The sequence below is a fragment of the Hyperolius riggenbachi genome, chromosome 4 (genome assembly GCF_040937935.1).
Source record: "Hyperolius riggenbachi isolate aHypRig1 chromosome 4, aHypRig1.pri, whole genome shotgun sequence".
Taxonomy (NCBI): domain Eukaryota; kingdom Metazoa; phylum Chordata; class Amphibia; order Anura; family Hyperoliidae; genus Hyperolius; species Hyperolius riggenbachi.
In genome coordinates, this window is record NC_090649.1 from 42,723,440 (window position 1) to 42,741,910 (window position 18,471).

General features: G+C 46.1%; 17 non-coding genes across 17 annotated transcripts; 7 read left to right on the forward strand and 10 right to left on the reverse strand.

The window, feature by feature from the left end:
• Window positions 1–76: 76 nt before the first annotated feature.
• On the reverse strand, window positions 77–147 carry TRNAG-GCC (transfer RNA glycine (anticodon GCC)). Its single transcript has one exon. It is a non-coding gene; the product is annotated as a tRNA-Gly (tRNA).
• Window positions 148–1,697: 1,550 nt separating this feature from the next.
• Window positions 1,698–1,768, reverse strand: TRNAG-GCC (transfer RNA glycine (anticodon GCC)). Its single transcript has one exon. It is a non-coding gene; the product is annotated as a tRNA-Gly (tRNA).
• A 134-nt stretch (window positions 1,769–1,902) lies between these two features.
• Window positions 1,903–1,975, forward strand: TRNAK-CUU (transfer RNA lysine (anticodon CUU)). The gene has a single exon. It is a non-coding gene; the product is annotated as a tRNA-Lys (tRNA).
• A 1,343-nt stretch (window positions 1,976–3,318) lies between these two features.
• TRNAG-GCC (transfer RNA glycine (anticodon GCC)) lies at window positions 3,319–3,389 on the reverse strand. The gene has a single exon. It is a non-coding gene; the product is annotated as a tRNA-Gly (tRNA).
• Window positions 3,390–3,523: 134 nt separating this feature from the next.
• TRNAK-CUU (transfer RNA lysine (anticodon CUU)) lies at window positions 3,524–3,596 on the forward strand. The gene has a single exon. It is a non-coding gene; the product is annotated as a tRNA-Lys (tRNA).
• A 1,343-nt stretch (window positions 3,597–4,939) lies between these two features.
• On the reverse strand, window positions 4,940–5,010 carry TRNAG-GCC (transfer RNA glycine (anticodon GCC)). Its single transcript has one exon. It is a non-coding gene; the product is annotated as a tRNA-Gly (tRNA).
• Window positions 5,011–6,880: 1,870 nt separating this feature from the next.
• Window positions 6,881–6,951, reverse strand: TRNAS-GCU (transfer RNA serine (anticodon GCU)). The gene has a single exon. It is a non-coding gene; the product is annotated as a tRNA-Ser (tRNA).
• Window positions 6,952–8,501: 1,550 nt separating this feature from the next.
• On the reverse strand, window positions 8,502–8,572 carry TRNAG-GCC (transfer RNA glycine (anticodon GCC)). Its single transcript has one exon. It is a non-coding gene; the product is annotated as a tRNA-Gly (tRNA).
• Window positions 8,573–8,706: 134 nt separating this feature from the next.
• TRNAK-CUU (transfer RNA lysine (anticodon CUU)) lies at window positions 8,707–8,779 on the forward strand. The gene has a single exon. It is a non-coding gene; the product is annotated as a tRNA-Lys (tRNA).
• Window positions 8,780–10,122: 1,343 nt separating this feature from the next.
• On the reverse strand, window positions 10,123–10,193 carry TRNAG-GCC (transfer RNA glycine (anticodon GCC)). Its single transcript has one exon. It is a non-coding gene; the product is annotated as a tRNA-Gly (tRNA).
• A 134-nt stretch (window positions 10,194–10,327) lies between these two features.
• TRNAK-CUU (transfer RNA lysine (anticodon CUU)) lies at window positions 10,328–10,400 on the forward strand. The gene has a single exon. It is a non-coding gene; the product is annotated as a tRNA-Lys (tRNA).
• Window positions 10,401–12,063: 1,663 nt separating this feature from the next.
• On the reverse strand, window positions 12,064–12,134 carry TRNAS-GCU (transfer RNA serine (anticodon GCU)). Its single transcript has one exon. It is a non-coding gene; the product is annotated as a tRNA-Ser (tRNA).
• Window positions 12,135–13,684: 1,550 nt separating this feature from the next.
• On the reverse strand, window positions 13,685–13,755 carry TRNAG-GCC (transfer RNA glycine (anticodon GCC)). Its single transcript has one exon. It is a non-coding gene; the product is annotated as a tRNA-Gly (tRNA).
• A 134-nt stretch (window positions 13,756–13,889) lies between these two features.
• On the forward strand, window positions 13,890–13,962 carry TRNAK-CUU (transfer RNA lysine (anticodon CUU)). Its single transcript has one exon. It is a non-coding gene; the product is annotated as a tRNA-Lys (tRNA).
• Window positions 13,963–15,305: 1,343 nt separating this feature from the next.
• TRNAG-GCC (transfer RNA glycine (anticodon GCC)) lies at window positions 15,306–15,376 on the reverse strand. Its single transcript has one exon. It is a non-coding gene; the product is annotated as a tRNA-Gly (tRNA).
• A 134-nt stretch (window positions 15,377–15,510) lies between these two features.
• TRNAK-CUU (transfer RNA lysine (anticodon CUU)) lies at window positions 15,511–15,583 on the forward strand. Its single transcript has one exon. It is a non-coding gene; the product is annotated as a tRNA-Lys (tRNA).
• A 1,548-nt stretch (window positions 15,584–17,131) lies between these two features.
• On the forward strand, window positions 17,132–17,204 carry TRNAK-CUU (transfer RNA lysine (anticodon CUU)). Its single transcript has one exon. It is a non-coding gene; the product is annotated as a tRNA-Lys (tRNA).
• Window positions 17,205–18,471: the final 1,267 nt, after the last annotated feature.

Consider the following 18,471-nt stretch of genomic DNA (forward strand, 5'->3'; position numbering starts at 1 on the left):
AAATGGCTTCTGGCCTGCAGAGATGTCTTAAGCTTCAGAAGTGCAAAGTGTGGAGGCGTGCCAAAATCCTAGCATTTGCATTGGCCGGGAATCAAACCCGGGCCTCCCGCGTGGCAGGCGAGAATTCTACCACTGAACCACCAATGCCTTGCCCTGTTGCTCGGTGCTGAAAAACGTGGCCAGCCAAATCAGGCCATACAAGATTGCCTTCTTCTGTGCGGATGACAAAGGTGAGGCTGGCGCCATTTTGCAATTTTTGACATTTCAGCTCAAGCAAGCAAGCCCGGCTAGCTCAGTCGGTAGAGCATGAGACTCTTAATCTCAGGGTCGTGGGTTCGAGCCCCACATTGGGCGATCAAAGCTTCTCCTTTTACTTTCTACTAGGCAGAGCTCCTCCAAAACGATTACAAACCATCACCAGGCCATCACTTCCTCTTTCACATGCCACTCCCCACTCCCTTTGCTAACAAACGAAAATGTCATCTCAGCTTTCCCCTTCACTTTTACTCACACAACCTCTTTTAACAACTTTTCAGCAAAAGTGCTTCACCACCCCAAGAAAGAGAAAAACACTCCTTCTTACAATCTTACTCATCTTTCCTATACTACTTTTCTTATCTGCTTTTCCCAGATTTCCGTTGGCTTTACTCCAGTCCTTTTGTCAAGGAGAGACTTACAATCAATCACTTGACAAGGAACAACCACCTGAAAGATACTCATTCTCGTATGCCTGGTGCACACCATGCAATTCCCCATCAGATAGATGGGCCGATAGATCCTTTCCGACAGACACGATCGGATTTCCGTTCGGATTTCCGATCACTACTATGCAAATCCATCAGAAAAACGATCGGAAATCAGATCGGACCTGCCGGAAATCATCTGTTCGACCCATCTATCTGACAGGCATTGGTATGGTGTGTATTAGGCTTTGCACTCCAAAGGTGCTCACATAGCAGTATGAGGAGGGCACTCTGCACACGGCCTGAGATTTAGCTGAGAGGATTGAAAAAAAGGAAGTTGCTCTTTCCCTTAACTTGTTTTTAGATGAGGTACTTCCCAACAAAAGTTACAAACCAAAAAGCCTTTCAGTCCCGGCAAGCAAAAAAAGTGGTTGCTTTCATTTGACTTAAGTTTGTTACTACTTTTTTTTCTGTACTTTTAGTATGTTTTCTTAATTGCTAGGTGCTGGGAAAGCAAGTTGTAGGTAAGCTGACACAACATCTCAACATCTACTGTGAGAAAACTCAGGACAAAAGTAGAATGAATGAGGGCCTAGAGAGAACGCTCCAAATTTGAGCAAGGCCCTGAGTAGAGTGCAAAGACAACAAGGCAAAAAGTTGTAAAACAACACCAGATGAGCAGATGCTGCTGACTTGGCATTTCCGAGGCTTTTCTAGACAGTTAAAAAGAAGCCTAATAGGTGAGTACTGGAGAGGGAGAGATGCTGCACGTCACTGGCACTGCTAGAAGACATGCAAGGCCTTTGGGCACGCAAGTGTCCCAAGGCTGCTTTAACTTGTGTGTCTTAGAGTCATGTTTGCTGGGTACTAGGGTCCCTCTTCTCGACTGTCAGCCAGCACTGTGGCCAAGTGCCACGGTGACTCTTGCAAATGTCCTTAAATGGCTTCTGGCCTGCAGAGATGTCTTAAGCTTGAGAAGTGCAAAGTGTGGAGGTGTGCCAAAATCCTAGCATTTGCATTGGCCGGGAATCGAACCCGGGCCTCCCGCGTGGCAGGCGAGAATTCTACCACTGAACCACCAATGCCTTGCCCTGTTGCTCGGTGCTGAAAAACGTGGCAAGCCAAATCAGGCCATACAAGATTGCCTTCTTCTGTGCGGATGGCAAAGGTGAGGCTGGCGCCATTTTGCAATTTTTGACATTTCAGCTCAAGCAAGCAAGCCCGGCTAGCTCAGTCGGTAGAGCATGAGACTCTTAATCTCAGGGTCGTGGGTTCGAGCCCCACGTTGGGCGATCAAAGCTTCTCCTTTTACTTTCTACTAGGCAGAGCTCCTCCAAAACGATTACAAACCATCACCAGGCCATCACTTCCTCTTTCACATGCCACTCCCCACTCCCTTTGCTAACAAACGAAAATGTCATCTCAGCTTTCCCCTTCACTTTTACTCACACAACCTCTTTTAACAACTTTTCAGCAAAAGTGCTTCACCACCCCAAGAAAGAGAAAAACACTCCTTCTTACAATCTTACTCATCTTTCCTATACTACTTTTCTTATCTGCTTTTCCCAGATTTCCGTTGGCTTTACTCCAGTCCTTTTGTCAAGGAGAGACTTACAATCAATCACTTGACAAGGAACAACCACCTGAAAGATACTCATTCTCGTATGCCTGGTGCACACCATGCAATTCCCCATCAGATAGATGGGCCGATAGATCCTTTCCGACAGACACGATCGGATTTCCGTTCGGATTTCCGATCACTACTATGCAAATCCATCAGAAAAACGATCGGAAATCAGATCGGACCTGCCGGAAATCATCTGTTCGACCCATCTATCTGACAGGCATTGGTATGGTGTGTATTAGGCTTTGCACTCCAAAGGTGCTCACATAGCAGTATGAGGAGGGCACTCTGCACACGGCCTGAGATTTAGCTGAGAGGATTGAAAAAAAGGAAGTTGCTCTTTCCCTTAACTTGTTTTTAGATGAGGTACTTCCCAACAAAAGTTACAAACCAAAAAGCCTTTCAGTCCCGGCAAGCAAAAAAAGTGGTTGCTTTCATTTGACTTAAGTTTGTTACTACTTTTTTTTCTGTACTTTTAGTATGTTTTCTTAATTGCTAGGTGCTGGGAAAGCAAGTTGTAGGTAAGCTGACACAACATCTCAACATCTACTGTGAGAAAACTCAGGACAAAAGTAGAATGAATGAGGGCCTAGAGAGAACGCTCCAAATTTGAGCAAGGCCCTGAGTAGAGTGCAAAGACAACAAGGCAAAAAGTTGTAAAACAACACCAGATGAGCAGATGCTGCTGACTTGGCATTTCCGAGGCTTTTCTAGACAGTTAAAAAGAAGCCTAATAGGTGAGTACTGGAGAGGGAGAGATGCTGCACGTCACTGGCACTGCTAGAAGACATGCAAGGCCTTTGGGCACGCAAGTGTCCCAAGGCTGCTTTAACTTGTGTGTCTTAGAGTCATGTTTGCTGGGTACTAGGGTCCCTCTTCTTGACTGTCAGCCAGCACTGTGGCCAAGTGCCACGGTGACTCTTGCAAATGTCCTTAAATGGCTTCTGGCCTGCAGAGATGTCTTAAGCTTGAGACGTGCAAAGTGTGGAGGTGTGCCAAAATCCTAGCATTTGCATTGGCCGGGAATCGAACCCGGGCCTCCCGCGTGGCAGGCGAGAATTCTACCACTGAACCACCAATGCCTTGCCCTGTTGCTCGGTGCTGAAAAACGTGGCCAGCCAAATCAGGCCATACAAGATTGCCTTCTTCTGTGCGGATGGCAAAGGTGAGGCTGGCGCCATTTTGCAATTTTTGACATTTCAGCTCAAGCAAGCAAGCCCGGCTAGCTCAGTCGGTAGAGCATGAGACTCTTAATCTCAGGGTCGTGGGTTCGAGCCCCACGTTGGGCGATCAAAGCTTCTCCTTTTACTTTCTACTAGGCAGAGCTCCTCCAAAACGATTACAAACCATCACCAGGCCATCACTTCCTCTTTCACATGCCACTCCCCACTCCCTTTGCTAACAAACGAAAATGTCATCTCAGCTTTCCCCTTCACTTTTACTCACACAACCTCTTTTAACAACTTTTCAGCAAAAGTGCTTCACCACCCCAAGAAAGAGAAAAACACTCCTTCTTACAATCTTACTCATCTTTCCTATACTACTTTTCTTATCTGCTTTTCCCAGATTTCCGTTGGCTTTACTCCAGTCCTTTTGTCAAGGAGAGACTTACAATCAATCACTTGACAAGGAACAACCACCTGAAAGATACTCATTCTCGTATGCCTGGTGCACACCATGCAATTCCCCATCAGATAGATGGGCCGATAGATCCTTTCCGACAGACACGATCGGATTTCCGTTCGGATTTCCGATCACTACTATGCAAATCCATCAGAAAAACGATCGGAAATCAGATCGGACCTGCCGGAAATCATCTGTTCGACCCATCTATCTGACAGGCATTGGTATGGTGTGTATTAGGCTTTGCACTCCAAAGGTGCTCACATAGCAGTATGAGGAGGGCACTCTGCACACGGCCTGAGATTTAGCTGAGAGGATTGAAAAAAAGGAAGTTGCTCTTTCCCTTAACTTGTTTTTAGATGAGGTACTTCCCAACAAAAGTTACAAACCAAAAAGCCTTTCAGTCCCGGCAAGCAAAAAAAGTGGTTGCTTTCATTTGACTTAAGTTTGTTACTACTTTTTTTTCTGTACTTTTAGTATGTTTTCTTAATTGCTAGGTGCTGGGAAAGCAAGTTGTAGGTAAGCTGACACAACATCTCAACATCTACTGTGAGAAAACTCAGGACAAAAGTAGAATGAATGAGGGCCTAGAGAGAACGCTCCAAATTTGAGCAAGGCCCTGAGTAGAGTGCAAAGACAACAAGGCAAAAAGTTGTAAAACAACACCAGATGAGCAGATGCTGCTGACTTGGCATTTCCGAGGCTTTTCTAGACAGTTAAAAAGTAGCCTAATAGGTGAGTACTGGAGAGGGAGAGATGCTGCACGTCACTGGCACTGCTAGAAGACATGCAAGGCCTTTGGGCACGCAAGTGTCCCAAGGCTGCTTTAACTTGTGTGTCTTAGAGTCATGTTTGCTGGGTACTAGGGTCCCTCTTCTCGACTGTCAGCCAGCACTGTGGCCAATTGCCACGGTGACTCTTGCAAATGTCCTTAAATGGCTTCTGGCCTGCAGAGATGTCTTAAGCTTCAGAAGTGCAAAGTGTGGAGGCGTGCCAAAATCCTAGCATTTGCATTGGCCGGGAATCAAACCCGGGCCTCCCGCGTGGCAGGCGAGAATTCTACCACTGAACCACCAATGCCTTGCCCTGTTGCTCGGTGCTGAAAAACGTGGCCAGCCAAATCAGGCCATACAAGATTGCCTTCTTCTGTGCGGATGGCAAAGGTGAGGCTGGCGCCATTTTGCAATTTTTGACATTTCAGCTCAAGCAAGCAAGCCCGGCTAGCTCAGTCGGTAGAGCATGAGACTCTTAATCTCAGGGTCGTGGGTTCGAGCCCCACATTGGGCGATCAAAGCTTCTCCTTTTACTTTCTACTAGGCAGAGCTCCTCCAAAACGATTACAAACCATCACCAGGCCATCACTTCCTCTTTCACATGCCACTCCCCACTCCCTTTGCTAACAAACGAAAATGTCATCTCAGCTTTCCCCTTCACTTTTACTCACACAACCTCTTTTAACAACTTTTCAGCAAAAGTGCTTCACCACCCCAAGAAAGAGAAAAACACTCCTTCTTACAATCTTACTCATCTTTCCTATACTACTTTTCTTATCTGCTTTTCCCAGATTTCCGTTGGCTTTACTCCAGTCCTTTTGTCAAGGAGAGACTTACAATCAATCACTTGACAAGGAACAACCACCTGAAAGATACTCATTCTCGTATGCCTGGTGCACACCATGCAATTCCCCATCAGATAGATGGGCCGATAGATCCTTTCCGACAGACACGATCGGATTTCCGTTCGGATTTCCGATCACTACTATGCAAATCCATCAGAAAAACGATCGGAAATCAGATCGGACCTGCCGGAAATCATCTGTTCGACCCATCTATCTGACAGGCATTGGTATGGTGTGTATTAGGCTTTGCACTCCAAAGGTGCTCACATAGCAGTATGAGGAGGGCACTCTGCACACGGCCTGAGATTTAGCTGAGAGGATTGAAAAAAAGGAAGTTGCTCTTTCCCTTAACTTGTTTTTAGATGAGGTACTTCCCAACAAAAGTTACAAACCAAAAAGCCTTTCAGTCCCGGCAAGCAAAAAAAGTGGTTGCTTTCATTTGACTTAAGTTTGTTACTACTTTTTTTTCTGTACTTTTAGTATGTTTTCTTAATTGCTAGGTGCTGGGAAAGCAAGTTGTAGGTAAGCTGACACAACATCTCAACATCTACTGTGAGAAAACTCAGGACAAAAGTAGAATGAATGAGGGCCTAGAGAGAACGCTCCAAATTTGAGCAAGGCCCTGAGTAGAGTGCAAAGACAACAAGGCAAAAAGTTGTAAAACAACACCAGATGAGCAGATGCTGCTGACTTGGCATTTCCGAGGCTTTTCTAGACAGTTAAAAAGAAGCCTAATAGGTGAGTACTGGAGAGGGAGAGATGCTGCACGTCACTGGCACTGCTAGAAGACATGCAAGGCCTTTGGGCACGCAAGTGTCCCAAGGCTGCTTTAACTTGTGTGTCTTAGAGTCATGTTTGCTGGGTACTAGGGTCCCTCTTCTCGACTGTCAGCCAGCACTGTGGCCAAGTGCCACGGTGACTCTTGCAAATGTCCTTAAAGGGGAACTGAAGAGAGAGGTATATGGAGGCTGTCATGTTTATTTCCTTTTAATCAATACCAGTTACCTGGCGGCCCTGCTGGTCTAATTCTCTGCAGTAGTATCTGATTAAAACCAGAAACAAGCATGCAGCTAGTCTTGTCAGATCAGACTTATAAGTCTGAACCACTGAAACACCTGATCTGCTGCATGCTTGTTCAGGGGCTATGGCTAATAGTATTAGAGGCAGAGGATCAGCAGGGCTGCCAGGCAACTGGTATTCTCTAAAAGGAAATAAACATGACAGCCTCCATATACCTCTCTCTTCAGTTCCCCTTTAAATGGCTTCTGGCCTGCAGAGATGTCTTAAGCTTCAGAAGTGCAAAGTGTGGAGGCGTGCCAAAATCCTAGCATTTGCATTGGCCGGGAATCAAACCCGGGCCTCCCGCGTAGCAGGCGAGAATTCTACCACTGAACCACCAATGCCTTGCCCTGTTGCTCGGTGCTGAAAAACGTGGCCAGCCAAATCAGGCCATACAAGATTGCCTTCTTCTGTGCGGATGGCAAAGGTGAGGCTGGCGCCATTTTGCAATTTTTGACATTTCAGCTCAAGCAAGCAAGCCTGGCTAGCTCAGTCGGTAGAGCATGAGACTCTTAATCTCAGGGTCGTGGGTTCGAGCCCCACATTGGGCGATCAAAGCTTCTCCTTTTACTTTCTACTAGGCAGAGCTCCTCCAAAACGATTACAAACCATCACCAGGCCATCACTTCCTCTTTCACATGCCACTCCCCACTCCCTTTGCTAACAAACGAAAATGTCATCTCAGCTTTCCCCTTCACTTTTACTCACACAACCTCTTTTAACAACTTTTCAGCAAAAGTGCTTCACCACCCCAAGAAAGAGAAAAACACTCCTTCTTACAATCTTACTCATCTTTCCTATACTACTTTTCTTATCTGCTTTTCCCAGATTTCCGTTGGCTTTACTCCAGTCCTTTTGTCAAGGAGAGACTTACAATCAATCACTTGACAAGGAACAACCACCTGAAAGATACTCATTCTCGTATGCCTGGTGCACACCATGCAATTCCCCATCAGATAGATGGGCCGATAGATCCTTTCCGACAGACACGATCGGATTTCCGTTCGGATTTCCGATCACTACTATGCAAATCCATCAGAAAAACGATCGGAAATCAGATCGGACCTGCCGGAAATCATCTGTTCGACCCATCTATCTGACAGGCATTGGTATGGTGTGTATTAGGCTTTGCACTCCAAAGGTGCTCACATAGCAGTATGAGGAGGGCACTCTGCACACGGCCTGAGATTTAGCTGAGAGGATTGAAAAAAAGGAAGTTGCTCTTTCCCTTAACTTGTTTTTAGATGAGGTACTTCCCAACAAAAGTTACAAACCAAAAAGCCTTTCAGTCCCGGCAAGCAAAAAAAGTGGTTGCTTTCATTTGACTTAAGTTTGTTACTACTTTTTTTTCTGTACTTTTAGTATGTTTTCTTAATTGCTAGGTGCTGGGAAAGCAAGTTGTAGGTAAGCTGACACAACATCTCAACATCTACTGTGAGAAAACTCAGGACAAAAGTAGAATGAATGAGGGCCTAGAGAGAACGCTCCAAATTTGAGCAAGGCCCTGAGTAGAGTGCAAAGACAACAAGGCAAAAAGTTGTAAAACAACACCAGATGAGCAGATGCTGCTGACTTGGCATTTCCGAGGCTTTTCTAGACAGTTAAAAAGAAGCCTAATAGGTGAGTACTGGAGAGGGAGAGATGCTGCACGTCACTGGCACTGCTAGAAGACATGCAAGGCCTTTGGGCACGCAAGTGTCCCAAGGCTGCTTTAACTTGTGTGTCTTAGAGTCATGTTTGCTGGGTACTAGGGTCCCTCTTCTCGACTGTCAGCCAGCACTGTGGCCAAGTGCCACGGTGACTCTTGCAAATGTCCTTAAATGGCTTCTGGCCTGCAGAGATGTCTTAAGCTTGAGAAGTGCAAAGTGTGGAGGTGTGCCAAAATCCTAGCATTTGCATTGGCCGGGAATCGAACCCGGGCCTCCCGCGTGGCAGGCGAGAATTCTACCACTGAACCACCAATGCCTTGCCCTGTTGCTCGGTGCTGAAAAACGTGGCAAGCCAAATCAGGCCATACAAGATTGCCTTCTTCTGTGCGGATGGCAAAGGTGAGGCTGGCGCCATTTTGCAATTTTTGACATTTCAGCTCAAGCAAGCAAGCCCGGCTAGCTCAGTCGGTAGAGCATGAGACTCTTAATCTCAGGGTCGTGGGTTCGAGCCCCACGTTGGGCGATCAAAGCTTCTCCTTTTACTTTCTACTAGGCAGAGCTCCTCCAAAACGATTACAAACCATCACCAGGCCATCACTTCCTCTTTCACATGCCACTCCCCACTCCCTTTGCTAACAAACGAAAATGTCATCTCAGCTTTCCCCTTCACTTTTACTCACACAACCTCTTTTAACAACTTTTCAGCAAAAGTGCTTCACCACCCCAAGAAAGAGAAAAACACTCCTTCTTACAATCTTACTCATCTTTCCTATACTACTTTTCTTATCTGCTTTTCCCAGATTTCCGTTGGCTTTACTCCAGTCCTTTTGTCAAGGAGAGACTTACAATCAATCACTTGACAAGGAACAACCACCTGAAAGATACTCATTCTCGTATGCCTGGTGCACACCATGCAATTCCCCATCAGATAGATGGGCCGATAGATCCTTTCCGACAGACACGATCGGATTTCCGTTCGGATTTCCGATCACTACTATGCAAATCCATCAGAAAAACGATCGGAAATCAGATCGGACCTGCCGGAAATCATCTGTTCGACCCATCTATCTGACAGGCATTGGTATGGTGTGTATTAGGCTTTGCACTCCAAAGGTGCTCACATAGCAGTATGAGGAGGGCACTCTGCACACGGCCTGAGATTTAGCTGAGAGGATTGAAAAAAAGGAAGTTGCTCTTTCCCTTAACTTGTTTTTAGATGAGGTACTTCCCAACAAAAGTTACAAACCAAAAAGCCTTTCAGTCCCGGCAAGCAAAAAAAGTGGTTGCTTTCATTTGACTTAAGTTTGTTACTACTTTTTTTTCTGTACTTTTAGTATGTTTTCTTAATTGCTAGGTGCTGGGAAAGCAAGTTGTAGGTAAGCTGACACAACATCTCAACATCTACTGTGAGAAAACTCAGGACAAAAGTAGAATGAATGAGGGCCTAGAGAGAACGCTCCAAATTTGAGCAAGGCCCTGAGTAGAGTGCAAAGACAACAAGGCAAAAAGTTGTAAAACAACACCAGATGAGCAGATGCTGCTGACTTGGCATTTCCGAGGCTTTTCTAGACAGTTAAAAAGAAGCCTAATAGGTGAGTACTGGAGAGGGAGAGATGCTGCACGTCACTGGCACTGCTAGAAGACATGCAAGGCCTTTGGGCACGCAAGTGTCCCAAGGCTGCTTTAACTTGTGTGTCTTAGAGTCATGTTTGCTGGGTACTAGGGTCCCTCTTCTCGACTGTCAGCCAGCACTGTGGCCAAGTGCCACGGTGACTCTTGCAAATGTCCTTAAATGGCTTCTGGCCTGCAGAGATGTCTTAAGCTTGAGAAGTGCAAAGTGTGGAGGCGTGCCAAAATCCTAGCATTTGCATTGGCCGGGAATCGAACCCAGGCCTCCCGCGTGGCAGGCGAGAATTCTACCACTGAACCACCAATGCCTTGCCCTGTTGCTCGGTGCTGAAAAACGTGGCCAGCCAAATCAGGCCATACAAGATTGCCTTCTTCTGTGCGGAGGGCAAAGGTGAGGCTGGCGCCATTTTGCAATTTTTGACATTTCAGCTCAAGCAAGCAAGCCCGGCTAGCTCAGTCGGTAGAGCATGAGACTCTTAATCTCAGGGTCGTGGGTTCGAGCCCCACGTTGGGCGATCAAAGCTTCTCCTTTTACTTTCTACTAGGCAGAGCTCCTCCAAAACGATTACAAACCATCACCAGGCCATCACTTCCTCTTTCACATGCCACTCCCCACTCCCTTTGCTAACAAACGAAAATGTCATCTCAGCTTTCCCCTTCACTTTTACTCACACAACCTCTTTTAACAACTTTTCAGCAAAAGTGCTTCACCACCCCAAGAAAGAGAAAAACACTCCTTCTTACAATCTTACTCATCTTTCCTATACTACTTTTCTTATCTGCTTTTCCCAGATTTCCGTTGGCTTTACTCCAGTCCTTTTGTCAAGGAGAGACTTACAATCAATCACTTGACAAGGAACAACCACCTGAAAGATACTCATTCTCGTATGCCTGGTGCACACCATGCAATTCCCCATCAGATAGATGGGCCGATAGATCCTTTCCGACAGACACGATCGGATTTCCGTTCGGATTTCCGATCACTACTATGCAAATCCATCAGAAAAACGATCGGAAATCAGATCGGACCTGCCGGAAATCATCTGTTCGACCCATCTATCTGACAGGCATTGGTATGGTGTGTATTAGGCTTTGCACTCCAAAGGTGCTCACATAGCAGTATGAGGAGGGCACTCTGCACACGGCCTGAGATTTAGCTGAGAGGATTGAAAAAAAGGAAGTTGCTCTTTCCCTTAACTTGTTTTTAGATGAGGTACTTCCCAACAAAAGTTACAAACCAAAAAGCCTTTCAGTCCCGGCAAGCAAAAAAAGTGGTTGCTTTCATTTGACTTAAGTTTGTTACTACTTTTTTTTCTGTACTTTTAGTATGTTTTCTTAATTGCTAGGTGCTGGGAAAGCAAGTTGTAGGTAAGCTGACACAACATCTCAACATCTACTGTGAGAAAACTCAGGACAAAAGTAGAATGAATGAGGGCCTAGAGAGAACGCTCCAAATTTGAGCAAGGCCCTGAGTAGAGTGCAAAGACAACAAGGCAAAAAGTTGTAAAACAACACCAGATGAGCAGATGCTGCTGACTTGGCATTTCCGAGGCTTTTCTAGACAGTTAAAAAGAAGCCTAATAGGTGAGTACTGGAGAGGGAGAGATGCTGCACGTCACTGGCACTGCTAGAAGACATGCAAGGCCTTTGGGCACGCAAGTGTCCCAAGGCTGCTTTAACTTGTGTGTCTTAGAGTCATGTTTGCTGGGTACTAGGGTCCCTCTTCTCGACTGTCAGCCAGCACTGTGGCCAAGTGCCACGGTGACTCTTGCAAATGTCCTTAAAGGGGAACTGAAGAGAGAGGTATATGGAGGCTGTCATGTTTATTTCCTTTTAATCAATACCAGTTACCTGGCGGCCCTGCTGGTCTAATTCTCTGCAGTAGTATCTGATTAAAACCAGAAACAAGCATGCAGCTAGTCTTGTCAGATCAGACTTATAAGTCTGAACCACTGAAACACCTGATCTGCTGCATGCTTGTTCAGGGGCTATGGCTAATAGTATTAGAGGCAGAGGATCAGCAGGGCTGCCAGGCAACTGGTATTCTCTAAAAGGAAATAAACATGACAGCCTCCATATACCTCTCTCTTCAGTTCCCCTTTAAATGGCTTCTGGCCTGCAGAGATGTCTTAAGCTTCAGAAGTGCAAAGTGTGGAGGCGTGCCAAAATCCTAGCATTTGCATTGGCCGGGAATCAAACCCGGGCCTCCCGCGTAGCAGGCGAGAATTCTACCACTGAACCACCAATGCCTTGCCCTGTTGCTCGGTGCTGAAAAACGTGGCCAGCCAAATCAGGCCATACAAGATTGCCTTCTTCTGTGCGGATGGCAAAGGTGAGGCTGGCGCCATTTTGCAATTTTTGACATTTCAGCTCAAGCAAGCAAGCCTGGCTAGCTCAGTCGGTAGAGCATGAGACTCTTAATCTCAGGGTCGTGGGTTCGAGCCCCACATTGGGCGATCAAAGCTTCTCCTTTTACTTTCTACTAGGCAGAGCTCCTCCAAAACGATTACAAACCATCACCAGGCCATCACTTCCTCTTTCACATGCCACTCCCCACTCCCTTTGCTAACAAACGAAAATGTCATCTCAGCTTTCCCCTTCACTTTTACTCACACAACCTCTTTTAACAACTTTTCAGCAAAAGTGCTTCACCACCCCAAGAAAGAGAAAAACACTCCTTCTTACAATCTTACTCATCTTTCCTATACTACTTTTCTTATCTGCTTTTCCCAGATTTCCGTTGGCTTTACTCCAGTCCTTTTGTCAAGGAGAGACTTACAATCAATCACTTGACAAGGAACAACCACCTGAAAGATACTCATTCTCGTATGCCTGGTGCACACCATGCAATTCCCCATCAGATAGATGGGCCGATAGATCCTTTCCGACAGACACGATCGGATTTCCGTTCGGATTTCCGATCACTACTATGCAAATCCATCAGAAAAACGATCGGAAATCAGATCGGACCTGCCGGAAATCATCTGTTCGACCCATCTATCTGACAGGCATTGGTATGGTGTGTATTAGGCTTTGCACTCCAAAGGTGCTCACATAGCAGTATGAGGAGGGCACTCTGCACACGGCCTGAGATTTAGCTGAGAGGATTGAAAAAAAGGAAGTTGCTCTTTCCCTTAACTTGTTTTTAGATGAGGTACTTCCCAACAAAAGTTACAAACCAAAAAGCCTTTCAGTCCCGGCAAGCAAAAAAAGTGGTTGCTTTCATTTGACTTAAGTTTGTTACTACTTTTTTTTCTGTACTTTTAGTATGTTTTCTTAATTGCTAGGTGCTGGGAAAGCAAGTTGTAGGTAAGCTGACACAACATCTCAACATCTACTGTGAGAAAACTCAGGACAAAAGTAGAATGAATGAGGGCCTAGAGAGAACGCTCCAAATTTGAGCAAGGCCCTGAGTAGAGTGCAAAGACAACAAGGCAAAAAGTTGTAAAACAACACCAGATGAGCAGATGCTGCTGACTTGGCATTTCCGAGGCTTTTCTAGACAGTTAAAAAGAAGCCTAATAGGTGAGTACTGGAGAGGGAGAGATGCTGCACGTCACTGGCACTGCTAGAAGACATGCAAGGCCTTTGGGCACGCAAGTGTCCCAAGGCTGCTTTAACTTGTGTGTCTTAGAGTCATGTTTGCTGGGTACTAGGGTCCCTCTTCTCGACTGTCAGCCAGCACTGTGGCCAAGTGCCACGGTGACTCTTGCAAATGTCCTTAAATGGCTTCTGGCCTGCAGAGATGTCTTAAGCTTGAGAAGTGCAAAGTGTGGAGGTGTGCCAAAATCCTAGCATTTGCATTGGCCGGGAATCGAACCCGGGCCTCCCGCGTGGCAGGCGAGAATTCTACCACTGAACCACCAATGCCTTGCCCTGTTGCTCGGTGCTGAAAAACGTGGCAAGCCAAATCAGGCCATACAAGATTGCCTTCTTCTGTGCGGATGGCAAAGGTGAGGCTGGCGCCATTTTGCAATTTTTGACATTTCAGCTCAAGCAAGCAAGCCCGGCTAGCTCAGTCGGTAGAGCATGAGACTCTTAATCTCAGGGTCGTGGGTTCGAGCCCCACGTTGGGCGATCAAAGCTTCTCCTTTTACTTTCTACTAGGCAGAGCTCCTCCAAAACGATTACAAACCATCACCAGGCCATCACTTCCTCTTTCACATGCCACTCCCCACTCCCTTTGCTAACAAACGAAAATGTCATCTCAGCTTTCCCCTTCACTTTTACTCACACAACCTCTTTTAACAACTTTTCAGCAAAAGTGCTTCACCACCCCAAGAAAGAGAAAAACACTCCTTCTTACAATCTTACTCATCTTTCCTATACTACTTTTCTTATCTGCTTTTCCCAGATTTCCGTTGGCTTTACTCCAGTCCTTTTGTCAAGGAGAGACTTACAATCAATCACTTGACAAGGAACAACCACCTGAAAGATACTCATTCTCGTATGCCTGGTGCACACCATGCAATTCCCCATCAGATAGATGGGCCGATAGATCCTTTCCGACAGACACGATCGGATTTCCGTTCGGATTTCCGATCACTACTATGCAAATCCATCAGAAAAACGATCGGAAATCAGATCGGACCTGCCGGAAATCATCTGTTCGACCCATCTATCTGACAGGCATTGGTATGGTGTGTATTAGGCTTTGCACTCCAAAGGTGCTCACATAGCAGTATGAGGAGGGCACTCTGCACACGGCCTGAGATTTAGCTGAGAGGATTGAAAAAAAGGAAGTTGCTCTTTCCCTTAACTTGTTTTTAGATGAGGTACTTCCCAACAAAAGTTACAAACCAAAAAGCCTTTCAGTCCCGGCAAGCAAAAAAAGTGGTTGCTTTCATTTGACTTAAGTTTGTTACTACTTTTTTTTCTGTACTTTTAGTATGTTTTCTTAATTGCTAGGTGCTGGGAAAGCAAGTTGTAGGTAAGCTGACACAACATCTCAACATCTACTGTGAGAAAACTCAGGACAAAAGTAGAATGAATGAGGGCCTAGAGAGAACGCTCCAAATTTGAGCAAGGCCCTGAGTAGAGTGCAAAGACAACAAGGCAAAAAGTTGTAAAACAACACCAGATGAGCAGATGCTGCTGACTTGGCATTTCCGAGGCTTTTCTAGACAGTTAAAAAGAAGCCTAATAGGTGAGTACTGGAGAGGGAGAGATGCTGCACGTCACTGGCACTGCTAGAAGACATGCAAGGCCTTTGGGCACGCAAGTGTCCCAAGGCTGCTTTAACTTGTGTGTCTTAGAGTCATGTTTGCTGGGTACTAGGGTCCCTCTTCTCGACTGTCAGCCAGCACTGTGGCCAAGTGCCACGGTGACTCTTGCAAATGTCCTTAAATGGCTTCTGGCCTGCAGAGATGTCTTAAGCTTGAGAAGTGCAAAGTGTGGAGGTGTGCCAAAATCCTAGCATTTGCATTGGCCGGGAATCGAACCCAGGCCTCCCGCGTGGCAGGCGAGAATTCTACCACTGAACCACCAATGCCTTGCCCTGTTGCTCGGTGCTGAAAAACGTGGCCAGCCAAATCAGGCCATACAAGATTGCCTTCTTCTGTGCGGATGGCAAAGGTGAGGCTGGCGCCATTTTGCAATTTTTGACATTTCAGCTCAAGCAAGCAAGCCCGGCTAGCTCAGTCGGTAGAGCATGAGACTCTTAATCTCAGGGTCGTGGGTTCGAGCCCCACGTTGGGCGATCAAAGCTTCTCCTTTTACTTTCTACTAGGCAGAGCTCCTCCAAAACGATTACAAACCATCACCAGGCCATCACTTCCTCTTTCACATGCCACTCCCCACTCCCTTTGCTAACAAACGAAAATGTCATCTCAGCTTTCCCCTTCACTTTTACTCACACAACCTCTTTTAACAACTTTTCAGCAAAAGTGCTTCACCACCCCAAGAAAGAGAAAAACACTCCTTCTTACAATCTTACTCATCTTTCCTATACTACTTTTCTTATCTGCTTTTCCCAGATTTCCGTTGGCTTTACTCCAGTCCTTTTGTCAAGGAGAGACTTACAATCAATCACTTGACAAGGAACAACCACCTGAAAGATACTCATTCTCGTATGCCTGGTGCACACCATGCAATTCCCCATCAGATAGATGGGCCGATAGATCCTTTCCGACAGACACGATCGGATTTCCGTTCGGATTTCCGATCACTACTATGCAAATCCATCAGAAAAACGATCGGAAATCAGATCGGACCTGCCGGAAATCATCTGTTCGACCCATCTATCTGACAGGCATTGGTATGGTGTGTATTAGGCTTTGCACTCCAAAGGTGCTCACATAGCAGTATGAGGAGGGCACTCTGCACACGGCCTGAGATTTAGCTGAGAGGATTGAAAAAAAGGAAGTTGCTCTTTCCCTTAACTTGTTTTTAGATGAGGTACTTCCCAACAAAAGTTACAAACCAAAAAGCCTTTCAGTCCCGGCAAGCAAAAAAAGTGGTTGCTTTCATTTGACTTAAGTTTGTTACTACTTTTTTTTCTGTACTTTTAGTATGTTTTCTTAATTGCTAGGTGCTGGGAAAGCAAGTTGTAGGTAAGCTGACACAACATCTCAACATCTACTGTGAGAAAACTCAGGACAAAAGTAGAATGAATGAGGGCCTAGAGAGAACGCTCCAAATTTGAGCAAGGCCCTGAGTAGAGTGCAAAGACAACAAGGCAAAAAGTTGTAAAACAACACCAGATGAGCAGATGCTGCTGACTTGGCATTTCCGAGGCTTTTCTAGACAGTTAAAAAGAAGCCTAATAGGTGAGTACTGGAGAGGGAGAGATGCTGCACGTCACTGGCACTGCTAGAAGACATGCAAGGCCTTTGGGCACGCAAGTGTCCCAAGGCTGCTTTAACTTGTGTGTCTTAGAGTCATGTTTGCTGGGTACTAGGGTCCCTCTTCTCGACTGTCAGCCAGCACTGTGGCCAAGTGCCACGGTGACTCTTGCAAATGTCCTTAAATGGCTTCTGGCCTGCAGAGATGTCTTAAGCTTGAGAAGTGCAAAGTGTGGAGGTGTGCCAAAATCCTAGCATTTCCATTGGCCGGGAATCGAACCCAGGCCTCCCGCGTGGCAGGCGAGAATTCTACCACTGAACCACCAATGCCTTGCCCTGTTGCTCGGTGCTGAAAAACGTGGCCAGCCAAATCAGGCCATACAAGATTGCCTTCTTCTGTGCGGAGGGCAAAGGTGAGGCTGGCGCCATTTTGCAATTTTTGACATTTCAGCTCAAGCAAGCAAGCCCGGCTAGCTCAGTCGGTAGAGCATGAGACTCTTAATCTCAGGGTCGTGGGTTCGAGCCCCATGTTGGGCGATCAAAGCTTCTCCTTTTACTTTCTACTAGGCAGAGCTCCTCCAAAACGATTACAAACCATCACCAGGCCATCACTTCCTCTTTCACATGCCACTCCCCACTCCCTTTGCTAACAAACGAAAATGTCATCTCAGCTTTCCCCTTCACTTTTACTCACACAACCTCTTTTAACAACTTTTCAGCAAAAGTGCTTCACCACCCCAAGAAAGAGAAAAACACTCCTTCTTACAATCTTACTCATCTTTCCTATACTACTTTTCTTATCTGCTTTTCCCAGATTTCCGTTGGCTTTACTCCAGTCCTTTTGTCAAGGAGAGACTTACAATCAATCACTTGACAAGGAACAACCACCTGAAAGATACTCATTCTCGTATGCCTGGTGCACACCATGCAATTCCCCATCAGATAGATGGGCCGATAGATCCTTTCCGACAGACACGATCGGATTTCCGTTCGGATTTCCGATCACTACTATGCAAATCCATCAGAAAAACGATCGGAAATCAGATCGGACCTGCCGGAAATCATCTGTTCGACCCATCTATCTGACAGGCATTGGTATGGTGTGTATTAGGCTTTGCACTCCAAAGGTGCTCACATAGCAGTATGAGGAGGGCACTCTGCACACGGCCTGAGATTTAGCTGAGAGGATTGAAAAAAAGGAAGTTGCTCTTTCCCTTAACTTGTTTTTAGATGAGGTACTTCCCAACAAAAGTTACAAACCAAAAAGCCTTTCAGTCCCGGCAAGCAAAAAAAGTGGTTGCTTTCATTTGACTTAAGTTTGTTACTACTTTTTTTTCTGTACTTTTAGTATGTTTTCTTAATTGCTAGGTGCTGGGAAAGCAAGTTGTAGGTAAGCTGACACAACATCTCAACATCTACTGTGAGAAAACTCAGGACAAAAGTAGAATGAATGAGGGCCTAGAGAGAACGCTCCAAATTTGAGCAAGGCCCTGAGTAGAGTGCAAAGACAACAAGGCAAAAAGTTGTAAAACAACACCAGATGAGCAGATGCTGCTGACTTGGCATTTCCGAGGCTTTTCTAGACAGTTAAAAAGAAGCCTAATAGGTGAGTACTGGAGAGGGAGAGATGCTGCACGTCACTGGCACTGCTAGAAGACATGCAAGGCCTTTGGGCACGCAAGTGTCCCAAGGCTGCTTTAACTTGTGTGTCTTAGAGTCATGTTTGCTGGGTACTAGGGTCCCTCTTCTCGACTGTCAGCCAGCACTGTGGCCAAGTGCCACGGTGACTCTTGCAAATGTCCTT